Below are 20638 nucleotides of genomic sequence, written 5' to 3'. Positions count from 1 at the left end.
AGCTGTACTCTCTAGTGTTCCTTTCTTCCCCCTGAGAAAAGACTGAAATAAAACACCATCGCACACATCCAAACAAATCTAAAAAAATTTTAAAATCTAATATACTTCAAGAAAATTGATTCAAATAAAATGACTACAGCCTTTAAAAATGAAAAATGTAGCAAATCATCCCTTGCATTTTCTTATGTGCAGTCTTGAGCGCCTTTCCTGGGATATGAAGTTATGCTGATGGGTCTGATTTCCCAGGGTAAGCCCTGGCCCTCCACAAATTCCTAGCCATCCTCATCCTCATCCGCTCAGCAATTGCCTTGGACAATGGTCTAAACACTGCAGACTGGATTCCATCAAGCTCAAAAGAGTGCAGAAAATAGATTTGTACTCTACAGTTTTCCTACAGGAGTTGGAAAAGAAAAAAAGAGTTGGAAAAAAATGTTTTATAAGGTAAATATTCTAGGGCATAATAAGGTTCAGCTAAAACAAAGGCTGTGTCTCAGCATGTGCAGAAATATAGCAATAAAGAAGGACTTCCCAAAAATGTGTGTTTCAACTTCTAAAATGCATAAGTAATTTTTCATTATAGCAAGGAATATAAAAAGAATATCAGGAAAGTAGGTAACATGAAATTATAATAATGTAAAGGCAAATTGTTAAGTTAGGAGGTTTTCCGTGATTTAGCTTACAAGACTTTCAAATTACTGTGTGTTTGCCGATCTAGTCTGTGAAAATTTTCATAGTTGGCCATTCTACATTGAGAATGAGTAATTTCCATACAGACAATATTTATTTTAACTCAAGGAAATGTTGCTTTGGCTTCTTTAATTAACCAGAAATCCCTAACACCAATTCTGGAGTGTTCACTTTCATAGGATACCACATTGATCCAATCAACAGCCCTTGCCTTACACAATATAAAAGTAGGAGCTCCATGCCTTGCACTGTGTCCTTGCATTGTAAAAGTTTCGTACCTCTATGAAATCCATCTCACATGTGGCAGAACTTCACCTTTAGGTCGGGTTCAAATCCTCCCTTTTGTGCATTTCTATGTGAACTATGTTTCATGTTAAGAGAATATTTGTGGAAAGCAAATCAAGAAGTGCTGTGAATCCTCTTGCCGTGTGAGAAAGCTGCCTCCAGTGTTCATGCAGCATACTGAAACAGCTATCATGGATGCTTTGTAAAAAAACCCAACCAAAACCTCTTGAACTGGCTAGCCTGTGACAGTGGCTAGCTGTGCACAGACTGAGACACATATTTCTGACCACTGGAAGGATTCCTTGTGTGTATTGTGATGTTTCCTACAGGCTCTCAGAGATGTGCATTTGATCCATGTGGAACCTTAGCACAACTATAGGGGATATCTCCATGTATCTGCCTTATTCACCAAGCAGTTTCACACACACTGGCCCATTTACACTTCCCTCAAGTAAATGATCTTTGCTGAGTATTTACAAGACATGTAAATTCAGAAAAAGTCCAATGAAAAAAAACCAAGCCCTGCAGGCAATTCCCCAGCTTTCCACTGGTTCATAAATAAGTTTACAACAGCAATTCCCAAACTATAGTCCACATCCAGCCAGTGATCTGATGATCTGGTCCATAGAGTGATGCCAATTTTGTCCTGTTTTTAAGTAACTAAGGGTGCAGGACAATTTGTTGAAAAGATGTGGTCTTAGCATGGGTCTGGGAGCCCTCCACTCCTGCTCTCCCCAAGGGGAAAAGAACAGTCCCCTTGTCTGTGCTGATAAATGGATCTAAGGGACTCACACCAGAACACAGTGCTGGGTTCCATCTCAGGAAGATGTTTTCCAGAGACTTGAGGGATGTGCCTCCTCCAAATTTGGCTGGCACTTGCATGCCTGTACACCCTGGCTGAACTGCAGATGGAAACCTCTCGATGGAACACACTGACACGGAAAGCCAGCAGTGGTTTGACCTGGCTCACTCAGAACATAAAAATTCATAATCATCCCAGAGCATGTGGAATCCAACAAATCATCTCCAGAGTTAAAATGTCTAAGAAGGCATTATGGACGTTACAAACAAATTACCAGACATAATCAGCCAGATAATCAGCTGGTAGAAGTTGGCAGAAATCCACTGTAGCAACATAAGTTTTGTAAAACTAACCTGAATTACGCCAGCTGAAAGTCTTAGTTTATTTTTTCTGCCATTGTGCACATGGAATAACCTGGGTAATTAAGTCTTTCTTGTTTTGCGCTTTGGGTTTTTTTTTTTTTACTTTTGATTTTTGTATGAATCTTGTCTTTATATACACATGCATGCCAATAAATTAAAGGGTCAACTCTCTGTTCCATCTGCTCTACAGCAAACCATTTGTTGCTCTTCAAATGACAGCTGCTTGGCCCAGGAACACGCTTGGCTGCCACAGTGCAGCACCCATGTGTGCTGCTGGCACAGCAGCTCAGTCCCCCAGCCCCACCCTGCCCGATCCCAGCCAGCCTGTGCCCGAGCCGCGCCTCGCCGGCCGTGCTCAGGAGGCTGCGCTCAGGTGCCACTGCAGGGCTCCCTTGGGCAGGAAACATTTCCCCACCTCGTTCATATTTTCCATGCTGTTATAGCAAGGGCAGGAGGTCCTGGTCTGCAACCATGCTTATGTTCCAAAATAAGAATAGCATAAGGATTGTCTTAACATGTCTAGGACTAGTTCATAATTTCAGATTTAGGAAGCTCTAAAAGCTCTACAGAACTGTAGCAATGGTGCCCACAATAGGGGGCTTATCAAATTTCTGCATTAGGAGCTTGCCATTAAGTTTTATTAATTAAAATTATCTTCTCTCACCCTCTTGAATTAATAAAATGCGGCAGGCATTCACTGCAATTTTACAGGCCATGGCTGTTCTGAAAATACAGTTGCTAGGATACCTTCATAATTTCATCCTCACGTTATATTGGTCTTTCAATTAATGAAGAAACATTCAGGTTACTTCTCAGCACTTCTATGCATGTGTTTGACCTGTGCCTTCGCTCTGCTTGTGTGACACTCCTCCTCTGTGACACTTGTGTGTTTGCCCTCTAACCCCAGTGTGGGAAACAACAGATTGACCACAGCCATTTGCAAACTGTAGCAATGGTGCAACTCTTCTACTTGGCCTTTTCATGTCTTTGTTAATATGAGGACAGAAAACCAGATGTCTTTACATACAATATTTCTTCACTGAATGGGCCTGAGAAAATAATGCTTTTTCAGGGGCTATTTTGCAAACCTATGCTATCCATTATCCATTTAAAACTTTTTACAGCACAACCTCAGCAGTATAATGCCTGTTAAAGAATGAGATCCTGCAAAATTATATATTTCTCAAGGCAGTTATCTAATAAAATACATGAGGTATTCTCATTAGATAGGAGGAGGCAGCCAAGGCTCTGGAAATACTCATTCCCAGGCCTGAATTTGTTTGAAAGTCTGATGCAATCTGATAGACTCCAATGGAAACTCACCTTGGATACACATGCTAAGCATTATCCTCTGCAGGAACACAGCCCCTGCACAACACAAAAAGCCTGACACAGTCTAAATGAAAATAAAGTAGGAAACAGGCATTATACTGACTTTCTGTTTACTGAATTTCACAAGCAAAGCAGAGTGTGCACCCTTCATGTTATTCCCAGAGTAGAATGGGATGTTCAAAAAATACTCTGGCTGAATATTTAGTGAACATTGAGAGATAAAGAATAAACAAAGGCCATATCTGCATTTCAAACTCTTTTTAACAATTAGACCAAATATAATATAAAAATCAAGTGAACAACCAGAGCAGCTACTGACACTTTCAGACAGATCACCACATCTAAACAGCTGATCTATAAATAGTCTGCTCACAGTATTGCAGCACATGCTGACCACACAGATGTGATCCTGCAAAGCAAGTACCAGAGATTGTACACAGCTGTTTTCACTTGGTTAAAGCCTGTGTGGTCTTTTCTCTAGTACAAAGTAATACTCTCAAATTTTTGAAAAAATTACAACTTCTACTGCATGGACTAATAGATTTTTTAATGTTAAATAGGCTCATTTTTGTCCTGGAAATTATCAGTGGCTCAATAAGCAAATAAAGGCTCTCAAAGAAACAAGCAAAGGAGTTTGCATAAAACATTAGGAAAATATTCCCAAAGCACTCCAGAAATTTCACAAGTTATTAATAATTTGACATTATTATGTATGATTTGTTGAACACACAAGCATGCTCAAGCAGACAGCAGGAACACCTACAACTGCCCAAGAGGCACACACTTCATCCAGGAGCCTGACTTAGCAGGGTGCTTTGTGTGAAAAGGTGCTCAGTATTCTTGGCTCTCACTGAAACCCTGGGAAGCTGAGGAGGCTCAGAGCTTGCAGAAGATGTACAGGGCATTGCAGAAGATGCTCAGCATTTAAGAGCTCTGGGAACAGTGGAACAAACTTTGGGTGATGCCATTCTCTCCCTGGGAGCCTCAAGAAAGATGGTTTCACTTTTCCCATGCTATCTGGGAGCAGTTTTAACATTTTTCTGTGCCTATGCTGCATCTTGGCAGTTTGCTGTGGAGGAAAACCAGAGCCTGACAAGAAGTAGCCCATGGGCCCCTCTGTGCCCAGGGCTCCCACTGCAGTGTCATCAGCTGGTGCTGTGCAGTGATCTGCTCCTTTCTGCCAGCGAGCCCCAGCCCATCAGCTTGTTCTCTTTGGGCTGCTTCTGAGGAGCCCCACAGCCTGTGTCAGTGTCCTGTGCATGACCATGCCATGGACCAGGCAGAAGGACTGGTGACAGAGCTTCCTGATGTTGGTGGCTCCCATGGCAGGGGAAAGCTGCTGCCTGTGTGAGCTGCCCCAGCCCAGAGCTCGCTCCTCTGCAGGGTTGCTCAGGCTGAGCCTTCACTGCTTGTAATGCCAACAGGAACATGGAACAGCACTGGGGACAAAATAGTGCTTTGATCTACATGACAAAAACTCTATTTGCTAGCAATTGACAAATTGACAAAACCTTCATCATCAAGGAGAAAAATAGATATGTGATTTCTGATTTCAGTTCCTGCAATATAAATGAGTTGCACACATATTTGGCTTTCTTTACAAAACTCCACTTGTTCTATTTGTTCTCTTTATTCTATTTGTATTAGGACATTGTCTTTCATTGTTATGTTCTCCACCCTCCTGTTATAATCAAGTCTTCTGCTCTTTGTTTATGTCATGCCTATTTTTCTTTAATTAGACCTTAATTATAGCCTGTGACTATAACTTTCTGCCTTTGGCTGTTTACAGAAATGGTTTTCTGCCTCTCTCTCATACACACGTCTCACTCCTATTCTCCTTTAGATCTCAACTTCTATATACAGTCATCATCTTTTGAAAGTGCAAAGCGGGACAATTAGTCATTGTAACAAGTGTTCCAAGGCTGGAAGGTCACATTGCAACTCTTAAACTTCAGTGGTTTAGATGTTTGGAGATGCAATGTGAAAAATGTCTTTGATCTTTTTATTGCCTTGGTAAACTTTTTATGGGGCAATCCATTTACCTAGTCTATTAGAGAGCTCAATAAAATATTCTGTGTACAAAAATACTGCGCTTCCCCAATCAGATATGTATATACACATACCCATCTTTGCTCTGTAAAATTTACGCTTCTGTGCAAAAGTCTAAAATATTTCATGAATAACAATTGTTTTACCCTCAAAGTCCCTCATGACAGAAAATTAGTTATTACCTTATTTTCTCTTTACTTTTAACCCACATTATTAAGCATCCTGTTCATGTAAGAGGGAGTCATGCCTCCCTCTTACAGAAAATGGAACCTTAGACCTGGCAAGAGTGCAGCTGATGGAATTGTAAGCACAAGTTAAATGCTTGTTCATTAAGCCAGCCAGATCCACATATTTCAGGTCAGCTGTTACCCTATTTTTATGTCAAATTAGTCCCACAAAGGTGCTTCAGTTTGCACGCACTCCATTTTAAAAGACCAGACTTCAAAGATGAGTGCAAACTCACAACACAAACCAAGGCTGGAGCTGGAGTCACCAGTTTGGACTCCTCATTGCCAGACCCAATATATACATTAAAAGCATAAATATATACATGATACTGGCAGTGTCATCTTCTCTCACATCCAAAATGATCTGCTTTTGACTTCTAGACAGCAGAAAAGAAATTGCTGGCAATTACAAAAACGTGGAGCCTGTTGATGATAGCCCCTTTGAACTAGCTCAGCTCCTGTCTGTGCTGCTTCAACGACATGAAGCAATCACAAAGGCAGCTTCTCTGCTCACAGAAGGTTCCTCTCCCAGGCTAAATAGCACTTTCCCACAGTCAACATAAGAAGCATAGAAGAGGGCAGACACTGGATTACATCTTCTCAGAATGTATGAAAATTTGGTTTCACTCCTCAGAGAGGACATCTCAAGGATCTGGACTAATCAGGACTGGTAGCAGCAGTGTGAGGCCAATGTGGAAGAAAATTTGCCTTTCCTGCCATTAGTATGAACAAGGGGAAGGTTGGGCTATGGACTGATATTGGGCTATTCTCCTGATATAGCAGGAGAATACCCTCACCTTCAGTAGTCATCTCAGCCCCACACACCCAAGCACTTTCCTGGTGGCAGCACCCATGGCAGAGCTAGAAGTGAAGGAAGGTCATGGCTATTTTACTGCTTCAGCAATCATTTACTGTAGGCAGTTGCCTACTGTGTTTCTTTGGCAAGTCTGAAGTGAACAGAAGGTGGATAAGGCCTCAGTCAAACATCTGCTGACATCTTTGGAAGCCAGTTCACATTTCAGTAACACTATGCTTTAAAAAATTGTTGAGATGGCAGAAAGCCATCACTGTCCTTGTTGTGTACCAAGGTTCATTTGTCCCAGCCTAAGAATACAGACTTTCCCTTTCTCAGCTACTGAGTTGACTGGATACTTCTCTTCCTTTCTTCCCTATCTCTCATTTTTTGCATTTGCTGTTCCATTGTGCCTCCACTCCATCACAGGTTTATTTTCCTTTCTTCTCCACCTTGACTTATTTGCTCTACAGATGGACCTCCATGTAAGCTCCCTATCTCTGGTCACTGTTCCCCACTGCCCTGTGAGCTCTCTCATCCACTCTCCATCTGCTTCATGGCATTTCAGTCCTCCCAGGGTAGACTCATGGAGGCTTCCCAGCCCTCCATGCTAGAGGCAGTTGTACACATTACCATTCACACAGCTTATGGGATACATCCCCTTTCTTCCTTCTTCCCCTGCTAATTCAGCCCTGCATTATAGAGGCATGTTGGTTGCAAGAGCAAACATGGTCACATCAGCAATCATTGAATTGGTAGGGTGAGAGGATGAACTGCAGTTACCTCATATGCTCAGCAGATTTTAGGGGGAAAAATCCTGTGGAAAGCATGATATCTCAGAGGGTCACAGCAATTCACAGTGTTAGTGGCTCAGAGACATGTGAGGCTCTTATTCCCAATGCTGCCAGCATCATAAACCTTTACAAACACAAATTTATTAGGCAAACAAAAGGAAATAACAGCAGCCTAAAAAAAAAAAAATTCTATTAAGCAATGTAATCTTACAGGTATACCAGCATCAGTGCCCTAACTGCTGTTTAAACCATGAAGATTCTGTGGTCCTGGAGAAAATAAACAATTCCTCAGTAAGAACAAGCAGCAGCATGAGGCCACTAATTGAAAGCCTAGCTATGGTTCTGCAGTACACATTGTAATCCCACTAGGCATGATGTAAAACTATTTTTATAAAGTTAGAAATGGATTTGAAAAGCTCAGAACCAGAGGATATAAATATAAAATTATAGGATAAAATATTGCAATACTTCAGATACTATATAAATTCAATTTTAAGACCTTTGGACCTATTCTCTGCATTGCACTATCAATGTAGGAATGGATGAATTCATTGATTTCAGTGCTTAAATTCATGTTGTCTCAAAAGAGAAAACAGAGCTCAGATTTAATCCAAGGAGATCACCCTCTGTAGCTGTATGTACCACAGTTGAGAGAATGTATACTGTATTTACCTCCAGTCCCCTTCAGAGGCAATATCCCTGTAAAGGAATTACTTACACTCAGCAATAATGTCAACATTTTAATTAATGTAGAATGAATCTGATCTCTTTAATTAATGTAGAATGAATCTCTGATAGGATCTAGTCAGGTGAAAGATCTGGAGATATGTACCAGTATATATCAAAACAGTTAAACTGAATTTTGGCTGCAATTCTCCCTCCAGCTCTACCCACTAGCACTAAAATATTATTTGTTAGATCCTTGGAAAATAAATTCAGGTACTGCAAACAGTAGTTAAAACAACTAAACAAGTCAACAAACTTTAATGAATGTCTGTATCTGATATAGCAAGAGAAGTAGAAGGGTATATCTTGATTTCTTTTCCCGTAAATCAAAAGCTAGGCAGGTCAGAGTGGAGAAAAACTTCTGTGCAGAGTACCCTCAATATCATGGCATGAGGCAAGTTATAAGCACTGTTCTCAGCTATCACACTGCAAGAACAACAGAGGGAAATTCATTATTTTATGCATGTTGTGTCCTAAACAAACAGTTTTCCCCCAAACTTATATAATGTCAATGCAAACTTTACTCATTCTGGAAGTGTGCTTAGATTTGCAGAAGTCATTCTTGATTCTAAATTCTGTACAATAAAATTGATTTTATTTTTCTGCCTTGATATATAATTGTAGACTTATTAGGGCTAGAGAAGACCTTTAAGATCATCAGGTCCGGTTGTTAACTTAACACCTCTGTGTTCACCAGTAAAGCCTGTCCTCAAGGGCCAAATCCACATGCCTTTTGAACACGTCCAGAGATGGTGAATCCATCGCTACTTCCTTGGGCATCCTGTTTCAATATCCAACCACCCTTTCAGTGAAGAAATTTTTCCTAATCTAAACATCCCCTATTGCAACTTCAGGTCATTTAATCTCATTCTATTGCTTTTTACCTGGGAGAAAAGTCTGGCCCATGCCTGGATACAGCCTCCTTTCAGGTATTTGAAGAGGGTGATAAAGGTCACCCTGAGCCTCCTGTTCTCCAGGCTAAAGACCTCCAGCTCCCTCAGCCACTCCTCACAGGATTTGTGCTCCAGCCCCTTCTCCAGCTCCAGTGCCCTTCTCTGGACACACTCCAGCCCCTCAGTGTTCTTCTTGTGGTATGGGGCCCAGAACTGGACACAGCACTCGAGGCACAGCCTGGCCAGAGCCCCGTACAGGGGACAATCACTGTCCTGGTCCTGCTGGCCACACTATTGCTGACACAGACCAGGATGCCATTGGCCTTCTTGGCCACCTGGGCACACGCTGGCTCATGTTCAGCTGGCTGTCATCCAGCAGCCAGGCAGCTCTTTGTCCTCTCATTCCCAAACCTGTAGCATTGTAAGAGGTTGATGTGACCCAAGTGCAGGACTCAGCACTTGGCCTTGTTGAACCTCACACCATTGGCCTCAGCCCATTGATCCACCCTGTCCAGATCCCTCCACCCTGCAGAGCCTTCCTACCCTGCAGCAGATCAACCCTCCTGGTTGTTGTCTGTGAACTTACAGGAGGTAAAGTGCATTCTTTCAGTTTTATTATGTCTGCACATATATCTAGGATATTGGAAAGATGAATAAAATCCATCTCTTGCAATCAGGACTTAGGACATGAAATGCTTCCTCAGTATGATGTTCCATATCATTCAGCCCATGAGATGTGACTGTGAGTTAACTCCAAAGTGCAGCCATGTGTCAGTGATGGCCTGAGTTCAGATGTTTGAGGCATGATCTAGCCCATTTCCTAGTCATGATCTAATTCTCCACCACAACCTTGAACACAGCCTCTCCCCATCACTATTCTTTAGCCCAGAAGTGAGTTTTAGCCTTAGTCTCAGATCTTTTGTCACCTGGACAAAGTGCAGAGATGATGCCTACCCTGTTAGTATCTTGCTGGAGACAAAGAACAAGTTCTTTAATTTCTCCATAATTTGGAGACTACAGTTTTGTGGTAAGGACTAAGGAGTCTTACCCTAGTATTATTGTAACAATATGAGGAAATTTGCTTTCTAAAACCAAAACAGTTCCTCTATTCAGCTTCACTCTCACTGAATTTCTCCCAGCTGGGTCCCCCACATGAAGCCCCTCTTGAGACACCGCTCAGTCCTATTCCTGATGGAAATGCCGTTCTCCACATCATTTTTGCAGTGCAGACTCCCTGTACATAGCATATTGAGGCGTCGAGATATAAAAATGAGAATATCTGTAGAGGCTTATGCCAGTCATTCCCCATTCATTTTGAGCTTCTTGCTGAACTAAAAGGTGCCCTTTATATCATCCAGCAGACATGCCACCGAGTCATCTATCCCACTATATGACCCCCCAGGCACTCATTCACTTCATCTGAAGAGGAACTCTGTGCAGGGCAAAATGAATCTTAGTCCCACCCTCATAAAGATCCAGCACATACTGGGACGTGGTGTGCATGTATTTATTGATACAGTAATCACAGCGAGTCACATTCTCTCTCTGTGTATTTAATGGAGACATTATTATTCTGCCCCCTTTGCCTCATTATAATAAAATCTTACCTTGGATTTAATAACTAAAATAAATCTGCTTGAGTCAGGCCAAGAGCTAAGTTAGTATTCTTCCTAAGGACCATCTTAGCAATGCAATGGAGAGATGACACTCTACATCAGCCAGCATATGATAACCTATCTTTAATTTCTCTCTGCTCTGGTGCTATTATCTCTTCTCTGCCACAGCTGCATGCTGCTATTGTCAGTGGTAAAGACAAGACATCTCTAATTAGAGGGCAGGATAAATTGCTTTTATCTACTTTTAACATGCTTTTACATGGCACCTGGTACACAAGTCTTAGCTAGGCAACGATAATTTGAAAAGCAAATCACTGCTTGGAGAAATATGATACATTTTAAAAAGAAAATTAAATGTATAGAATAGCAGAATCAACATATTGGAGATTGCTGAGCTTTAAAGCTGTCAGAAGTCTTGTATTCTTATGTTTTATATTGAGTTAAAATAAGCAATCACAGTCTATATACCCAGCAGTTTCTCTCCCTCTGTCTTTCTGGATGATCCAAAGAGCAAGCTGTGATTTTGGAACTATACATGCAACACAGCAAAGGCACCCTTGCCATACAGCAACTGTGTCTTCTCTGATGGTAAGTCCAACTGAGCAGTTTTAAAACATGCTCTACAGGATCAGCATTGACTCATGCGGAATCATCCCTGGAATGAACCCATTCACTACAGTAGAAGTCCACAATTACTGTTTTATATCATGCTTAATAAAAATGAAATGTTAAAAAATACAAATATTCAGTGACAAATGTTTATCTCTGGAGAACACAACTTATTAGCAAATTATTAACTTCTTCTAATGAGTGTCCTGTTACAGAAAAAAAAAACCTACCGAAAATTAGCTAGAAAGGTCCAAAAATTACTGATCTTTTGGTAGCAGCAACTATCAAATATCAGTCAAGAATTTCATCTGTCTCTTACATCTCTGAGTTCAGTTCACATAGCTGAGAGTCCATGACTGCTGTACTAAAACCACACTGTTCAATCCCTTTGCTGATCATCAGAAAGTATAAAGTGCTCTCCCATGAAAGGCATTGCTGCAGAGACATATATTCTTTATAATGCACTGTCAGTCAGCTTCATCTGCACTAGCAGAGTCAGGCAGAGCTCATACTTCTAACACATCCTCCAGGCTTTTGATTACACTTCCTTAAAAATCTGTTGAGCTTGTCGATTGTTAGGAGCTTTCTGAGATGTAAAAATTTCATAGATCCAAATGATGACTGGGCCAAATTATTTATTTGCTATTTACTGCAACTTAGCAGTTTGGAAAGTCTATAGAAACATCCAAGAGTGACAGCTTGCAGGGAAAAGCTCAGTAGAGCTTCTGCTGTTAGTTTAATGAAAGGGAAATCTCTTTGCCTCCAGACTATGATTTCTGGAGGCCCAATTTTCTCCTGTGGTGGTGTGCTCATTACTAAACATGCTCACGGAGCTGTAGTCTGCAGCATGTACCAGTTGCTGTCTATCAGATTTCCAAGTACAGAGCTGATAAAACAGGGTCAGGGAAAACATCCCAGGCTGGAATAGGGCTGTAGTCACATTGCATGAGTTTCCAGCTAATGATGAAGTTGTAAGGGTGTTGTTTTCCTTAGCTCATTTGCATGAAATGTTCTGCCAAGAGAAACCACTTGCTCTCTATGTGCCTTAATTTGTTAGTTAGGTGGCCTTCTATTTGAGCCCAGATTGGGTCAGAAACAAAGCAAAGCAAAGCAGTTTCACCAGGCCATATACTGTTAATTTCTCAAAGCCTCCATAAACTGTAAAAGAGATGGTGTGCACGTGGAGCCACTCACCAGAGCAGCCGGGCCGCAGCAAGAAGGGCGATGGGCGAGGAGAGGCAGCGCCATCGTGGTGGAGGTGGCCCAGGGCAGTAAGGAGAGCTCTGCAGGGAGACTGAGCCCCTGTTAATAACCTTGCTCGTGCTTAGGGAAGAAACACAAAATCAGGAAACCAACTTTTCTTTCAACTTCAAAAGGGAGTAAATTTTAAGAACAGGTTGAGAAAAAATACCTCGGTGATAGCCTGTAATAATATGCAAGGCAAGAAATGCTTGACTGGGATATCTTAGCAGACACTGAGCAAAACTATGAAGTACAGGGGGCAAGATACTTATAACAATGTTTGATGACTTATGCAAATCACAAATTTAAAAAGTGAAAATGCAATTTAATTGTCTGTTTCTAATACAAGCAAAATATTTTAAAAACAAGTCAAATATAACAATATTGCTTAGAAAGTCAAGCACTTAGAAGTTAGAAAATGCATTTTCTCAAAGTTTAGTAATACAGTCTCTGATAACCTCATCAAAAACCATTTTTGCATGGGATTCTGATTTCACTTAGGGCATGAAGTAGATCATGCTTCCTCAGTTAATGAACAACTAGCCATTCTTCTTCCTCCTGTCCCATTTGCAACCCCCTGACGCATACTATTCAAACAACCTTTGAAAATCAGAATGATTAATGTTTCTCCAGTGCTCATCACAATGTTATCCAAATCTTGTTTAATCACACTTATCTTCATAACAGCCTTGTGAAGTGATGGAGCGGCTACTCTTTATGTTTCAGCTGGGGACATGAGGCATAGATGGTAATCCTGGAGTGTCTGCTGATGCAGGGTACCCAACCTGAGACCTGTGAGACCACTTTTTTGATTAGCTGGCATTATCTTGCTCTCTGCACATTCAAAACAAAACTATTGTTGATGTCATTTGGAGTGATGAGCTTTGAGTTCACAAAGATCCGTCTCAGGCCAAAACCCTTAAAAGGCAAATTAGTGCAGAAGCTCTGCATAGTTTATCTGCTTCAAAATCACTTGGTATGTGTTGTAGAGATGAGAACTGAATCTACTTCTTTCCATAGGTGTGTAGATATTAGTGCATTGATATACACACACATATACACAAAAATGTGCATATACATTCATTTTTATTTTTTTTTCCCCCGAGGAAGGAGACAAATTACACTATTACAGATAATAAGTATCAAACAACAGAAAACAAGGATGGCAAGGATTTACTACCTAAACACTGCATAATATTTGACATAACACTGCTGCTTTGGGCTAATTTTAAATTATAAAGCTTTTCTCTGATTCTCAGTTTGCTTCTTTTAACATATTGGTATTGTTTTCTTGGAACATATCCCTCATATTTTTTCATCTGACTTTGGTCTCCTTGAGGCATTTTTACCCTGTGAATACCTAAGTGAACAAAAGGATCAGATTAGATGGAAGAAGCAAATTCAGCAATAGACAGCAACAAGCACTTTGCAGTACTTATCATCAGTGAAGAAAGTCTACATCTTTCCAAGATAAATAAGCAAAGAGAAAACCAATGTAAATACAGGGGTAACCTCAATGAATTTAATGCTACAGACAGAAAATGTACTTTTTCAGGGAGCAACACTGACAGAATCTTCTTCAACAGGAGAGCAACATTGTTCTAAATAAAGAATTCTAAGTGCTTCGTCTTCATCTGCTTAGATAAGTTTTTGTTCAAAATACATAAAATTGGCCAAGCCATATTTGAAAATTAAGGCTGATATTTATGCTAATAAAATATAATGTATAAATATGAAAAAGAGGTTAATTTTTCCTTCACATTTGTAATGTTTTAGGACATTGTTTTCCTACATGGGTAGTGGATACACAGTAAAGACATTTATATTTTCTCTGCTGCAAGATAACATGACACAGTAATGTACACATGTAACTTGCATTGGTATCTACACACCAACCTAAAAAGGCTCATCGTCCTTATTAGACTTAATTAGATCTAGCCACAACTGCCAATTAAGCTGTCATTTAAACATAGAACCAAATGTATGGATCAGATACACAACTTGAATTGAAATTAGTCAGTCCTAGTTGCACTTTTTTCCAAAAAATTGTCTTCCTTGCCAAAGGATATATTAATTTTAGCTTTAATTTTTGCCAGTTCACTGTGAATGCTAAAAATAAAAATGGATAAATTCAAAAAGGAGATATTGTTGGAAAAATAGGAATGTAAATGGTCTTTAGTATTTATGAGTGACTAGGGAGTCCAGGCAGAAGGAAAAGTTTGCACTTACAAAGCAAACCATATACCTCAGAAATATCTTGAGCTTTGAGACAGAGGGTGTTTGTTCGGTTAAAACATACATATAAAAGCAAGCAAAATTACATTTCTAGTCAGTTCAACACATAAAAACTTGAGTAAAATCCTGCAATAGACTAAGCATGATCCGACAAATGGATCTTTTCTTGTCAGAGTGATTCTCATACAAAGTCCACTCTTGGTGACCCTTTCTGGGATGGCAACACAAAGTAAGAAAAATATAAATTTTGAAAAATCAGAATTCCATCAATCTAAGCACAGTTCAAATACATCTGTTGACTTTCAACACCAGTGTCTAAGCTGAATTTGAGATTTTTGATGGAAGTTAACATGCTTGGCTGGCAAACTCCCCCAGCAAACAGAATCCCTAAAACACATAAAAATATCCGTCCTCCTATCCACTACAAATTTTAGAAGGCACATTTCCACATTGGCTATGCTCACACCGAAATGATTTGCAAACAAAAACTGGAAAAAAAAATCTAGCTGTTACAAAGACTCACAATTTTTTGTTTCTGTGTAGAATCATACCTTTGGTTATAAAAAGCCTCCTGATTTAAAACATACATCAAGCTGATGATTCACATTCTTGAAGAGCATTTTGCACAAGTATTAAAGTGTCTAGTACTACTTGAAAATGAGGTGATGGTGGACTATTGATGCTGCAGCTCATACTGATTCAGCTCCTGTGTTACTGGCACCAGAAGCACGGTTTTCAGCTCAGGTAGAACCATTAATCCAGAGACAGCAGCTTTGGAACTGATCCAGGCACAGAAAATTTTATACAAATTCCCTCATGATAGAGAAAGCTACATTGATCCATCTTCCACTTTTTAGCAAAGAATGATAAAAGTTCAGATCAATCTCATTGCAGCAAAGCAAGAGAAGAGGGCTTTCCTAAGAGTCTAAGAGGAAAGTCTACAGGTTGAGGAAGTATTTTTTTTTATTGTTGCCTCCTCCCTGAACAGCTTTCTAAAGTGGAGACACAGGGAAAAGATGACAAGCAGGCATAGAAAAGATTTATTTCTGGTCAAGATTCCAAGCCATCCATCAATTGCTCACATGTAACCTAATTTAGGCACTCAAGCAAGTGAGGGAGGAAAGTGGATGGGAAAAGGAAATGTCTTGTTGCATTCAATATTCATTCAATAGCCAAAAGGCTATTCATATGATGGAAAATAATCTCTCTGATAATCTTTTCCCCACATAGTTTGGTATGTAAAATGACCATAATTTGTATGATAGAAGCTGACTTTTAGGTAAATGTTCCAGCCTCAAATCTCCAGGTTTAGTCTAAAGTTCTACCTTTTCATATAGCACTTTTACACACAACATCTCCCCCCTCTTTGGCAAGTTTTCTGGATTTTGGGACTGTGAATCTAATCTGGATTTGGTTGCTTGGGATCCTCCCTCCATGTAAACTGGAGCCATCAAGAACTTTTTATAGATCTCTGAACTGTCTTTTCCACTGTGAAATGCATTTGTCGTTTTCACCTTGTCAAGCTGTGTCACAGTGGGTATCAACCACAGCTCGTGCTGGGCAGCAGAAGATTTACAGGAGAATGGCCTCATGATGTTCCCTCTCTAGAGCAGGACACACCACCACAGTCCTGGCTGCAATGTGAAAGTTGGTTCTTGCTCCTAGACAGGGGAATCTAACCCCTTAATAACTTTCCCAGGGCTAGACAGCAGTGTCAGGTTTTCTCTGTTAGCTTTCCTTGAGAATAGCAGAAACAGACAAAATTTCCTGTAAAAACATATGTACATAGTAAAAATTATGACCAAAAAATGTCTTTCCAAGACAAACAATCCACAGCACCATTACCTTTGAGAGTTCAGGTATGTATTCTCATATGTAGGTAAATCTGGTTTGCAACTCTGAATGATTCACAAATTAATGACCTTAACTCTTTTAACAAAATTGCAAACTTCCATGAAAAGAATTACACCAATTTCTTTCCTTACCATGTTTTTCTAAATCACAGAAATCAAAAACTCTGACATCGCTTCATCTGAGAATGCCTTCTTTCCTGAAATTCATATTTAGACAACATATTTATTTTTTAAAAGCCTTGCTTTTTTGAGATTGAACTTGAACTGTACTTGCTGTTAAGTCTGCATTTACAAGGCTAGCAGCTAAAAATAACACATGAGGAAAGAAGTCGTGTGGAACAAGTCAGGGCACAACACAAACATCAAGAAATAAAATTCTTTGCAATATTCTGAACTCATAAAGAAGAAGTTAAAGTTCATGGTCACAGAAGAAAAAACTTGCACAAATCCTAATATGGTAGGCTAACTATTACTATAAATTGAAATGCAGCCTAATCCAAAGTATTCTTTGCATAGTAGTATGCTAGTATGGCAATATAAGTAAAGATGGGCAGCTGATCAGGTCACCACTTTTTACACACTCTGATTGTTGTAAGGTGTTTCCTGGATTTATGCAGGACTGGTAGCAGAATTTAAAGATACTGATAAAAATGTAGAAAACCACTGCCATGAATAAAACCATCCAAATGATCTTCAATTTGAGATACAGTTCAGAAATCAGTTGATTTCAGTCAAAACTCTTTATAAAATTGAAAAGACAATAAGTTCTGCTGGACTGCAGCATTATCTATTGCTTGCAAAGTGCTTTGAAGTTTTTAGGAAAAGCTTGATCAGCAAGATATTAAAATATAAATAAGCCACAACATGAATTCAATATTTGTATATTGAAATAATTTCAAGTTAGATGTGGGTAAAACAATTTTTACTGAACTTTTAATGGTGAGAAACAAAGGTCCACAAGAGTCAGTTCTGTGGGATCTTCAACTTACTATATCTTCCCTAACAGCAGTAAGTCATCATCTTGAAAATATTATAGAATATTTCCAGTATTAGACATAACTATGATATTACTAGCACAGCCCTCTGTAATGATTCTTAGGAAAATGATTCCATTTATGGTAGTTTTCTAATAATTAAATTTCAAATTAGAACATTTATTTTTGAATCTTCTTTGCCATGTGGTTAAAAATTCTGCTTTTACCCAGTTTTGCTTCAAAATAGGAAGGCTAAGACTCTCAGACTGCCTGCTCAGAAAGAGCCATGTGCTGCATTGTGTAGCTGACTGGTGTATACATAAATAACAGGGCAGGATAAAGTGGATTTGTGAATGGACCTAATCGTGTGCACATGCAAACCAAGAACAGTGGCCTTTTATACTGCTGTTTGTGCAACACAAGTCATGGAAACATGAAGCATAAATGTGCTGCTGCCTTTGGGCTACTGAGTAGCTATGGCACAACAATTCATCTCAAATTAAATGGCTCCAAAGACACAAAATAAGCATGTCATTCACCTGCCAGCCCTTCCTTTATTATGCCTGATGCATCATGCTGTATTCTTCCACTGTGGGTGGACTGTTTGCACCACTGCTGGTCTGCCCCTGGCTGCAGAAGTATCACTGAGTTTTCTTTCAGCAAAACTGCTTTTATTTGGCAGCATCATGACATCTATCACAAGAGTCAAGAGCAAGTCCTTTTTGCTGCTTTGCCAAGATCTTGATACTCACCTCCGTGTACAGTGAGCAATTTTGCCCTGAGCTAATGCAATTCTTGACCTATCTAAGAATACTGAGAATCAAACCACTCTCTCGGGAGAGGCAGATTTTGCAGAATAATATCAAACTCATCGAATCACCATGGCAGCAGAAAGAGAGACAGAGTTCTACTGAGTGAAAAGATCTACAGATTGGAGGCAAGGACACAGGGAAAAATACCCTCTTCCCTCCCTTCCTCCACAAATACTTCATAAAGAAGTTCTAGAAAATAACTGTGAGGAGGGAAAGCTTTACCATTGCAGTTGGGGTGAGTGAGAGCCATCGAATAAAAGTCATGAGGCCTGGGGGGAGCCCAGGGGAGGTTAATCAGTTTATCTGTGCACACATGCAGGATGTGGCTGGAGATTATTCAGGCAGCAACTTAGTGCCTGTGATCCCTATCTCTGATGTTAGCTCAGGTGAGTTGGAGAACACCTGAAACATCTCAACTGGTTTGGCCCACTAATCATTCAGAGCACGGTTGTAGCACCCTCATTAACACATTTAAATCAAGCTGGCTACTGAGAGAATAAGCTGCACAGCAAAGTAAACAGTGAAAGAATTTGAGCTGTTACCAGCTCTTCTCATATGTGAAGAAGTATTAATTGATGGAAAAGCTACACTCTGGTAAAGTTTAAAAACAGACTTGCTGTTCCCTTCATAAGCAATCAAAAAGAAATATAATTACCCAGAAGTAAGGCAAGAAAAGAGGTAAGAAATGGATGTGGTCCTCTCTCCTTAGGTGGCTGCTGCTCACCTGCGAGATCTGGGATGGAGGACTGATGTCCAACTGTATCAGGTCTGCATAGGAACCACTACACAACCTACATCTCATCCATCCAGCTGCAAACCTGCTTCATGCTGTACACGCAGTACTAATGTATTCCTTCAAAATCCACAGGGAATAAGATAATAACCTAAATACAGGACTGGCAGTTCTGATGCTTGAACTGATGCACAGGAAGAAGGACAGAAATAATTGAGGGAACACCGTTTGCCTCCTAATTTGCAATGAGGTGTCAGTGAGGCTTGCAGTCCCCCAAATTCCCTGGAACCCAAGAGAGTTTCGGCTCACTGCTGTGGCTGGTTGTGTCAGGGAGCAGAAGGAAGGCAGAAGGAGGGCACAACTCACAGAGGAAGGAACACATTGCAGTTTTGTGTGGTGAGCATGTTCATTTTAATTGCTGGGGAACAATGCTACTCCACACCACCCACGGCTTGGGCCTGTGGCTTAGTGGCACAGTCTGTCCCTACACATGCAATATGGCTTGCTTGTTTTTTATTACTTTTAACATTGACTTTACAGTGAGCAATTTAACAGTTTCCTTGCCTGTCTTGGAGTGACACTTGCACGTTGCTTTCACTGTAGCTTTTTGTAATTGGAAGGCTGTGTTTCTTCCACCCATGACTCCTGCCAGTTTGGAAGGAAACTGCAGAGGAGCTTTTGGTGCCCTGAGATACTACCTCAGGCAAGCAGCTGCCTACTTTGCACTTCAGACAGTCCAACACTAATGTAGGGTTAAAAAGCACTCTTCATACATTGGGAACACACTGATAGCAAATCTGTGCTATTTTTAAATAATCACAATGAAAAACAATGTCATATTTTCCCTGATGCTGGCATACAACTGAACCTTACATAGGGTTCCCCTTCTTGGAACAATTTTTTACTAGTCTTGATTTGTTTAAACTGCTTTGGTGCATGATTTGATGGAATGTGTGGAGCAGAAGGAAACTTCGGATTGAATGCCAGATGCCTGCTTCATTCCTCTAACCTACAGTGTTATTAAAATATTACCAACTGGTTCTCAAGATCTATCCACTGCAACAACTTAAAAATAATTTGGATATCAGTTTTTTTGCTTACTGTTGTGTTGTGATTGTTGTCTCTGTTGTCACAAGTATGAATATCAGGTAATGGGTACCATTCATTTTTGTAGTTAGTAGTTTTCCTGGGGTGCTAGTGACAGGAGAAATGTATGCATTAAAACAAGCGTGATGGAAAGCAGCTCTCTTTATAATTTCAGCCCAGCTGCTGTATTGATGGATACAATCTTTACCACATGCTCCAGGTGGCTTCTAATGCCTGACTCCCTGCAGAAACCTCTATTTACACATCTTAAACCACTTATTGGATTTGAACAGGATTTTTCAGCCTGAGTGCAGTAACAGTGTTCGCTTATGTAATATTTGTAAATCCTGGCTTTACATTTCACTCACCAGACTATCTTCAGAGGTATTCAACAGGGCCTTTATGTGGTCTGATTCTTGCTTTTTAGTGAGATCCCGTCAACATGTATGGCTACAAAGTGTATTGCTAAATTTATTTTCCATCATTGTCAGGGGTTTACAATGAAGTGCAAGTCAATTAATCAGCCCT

Source organism: Melospiza georgiana, chromosome 1 (genome assembly GCF_028018845.1).
Source record: "Melospiza georgiana isolate bMelGeo1 chromosome 1, bMelGeo1.pri, whole genome shotgun sequence".
NCBI lineage: Eukaryota > Metazoa > Chordata > Aves > Passeriformes > Passerellidae > Melospiza > Melospiza georgiana.
This window is presented reverse-complemented; position numbering follows the sequence as displayed.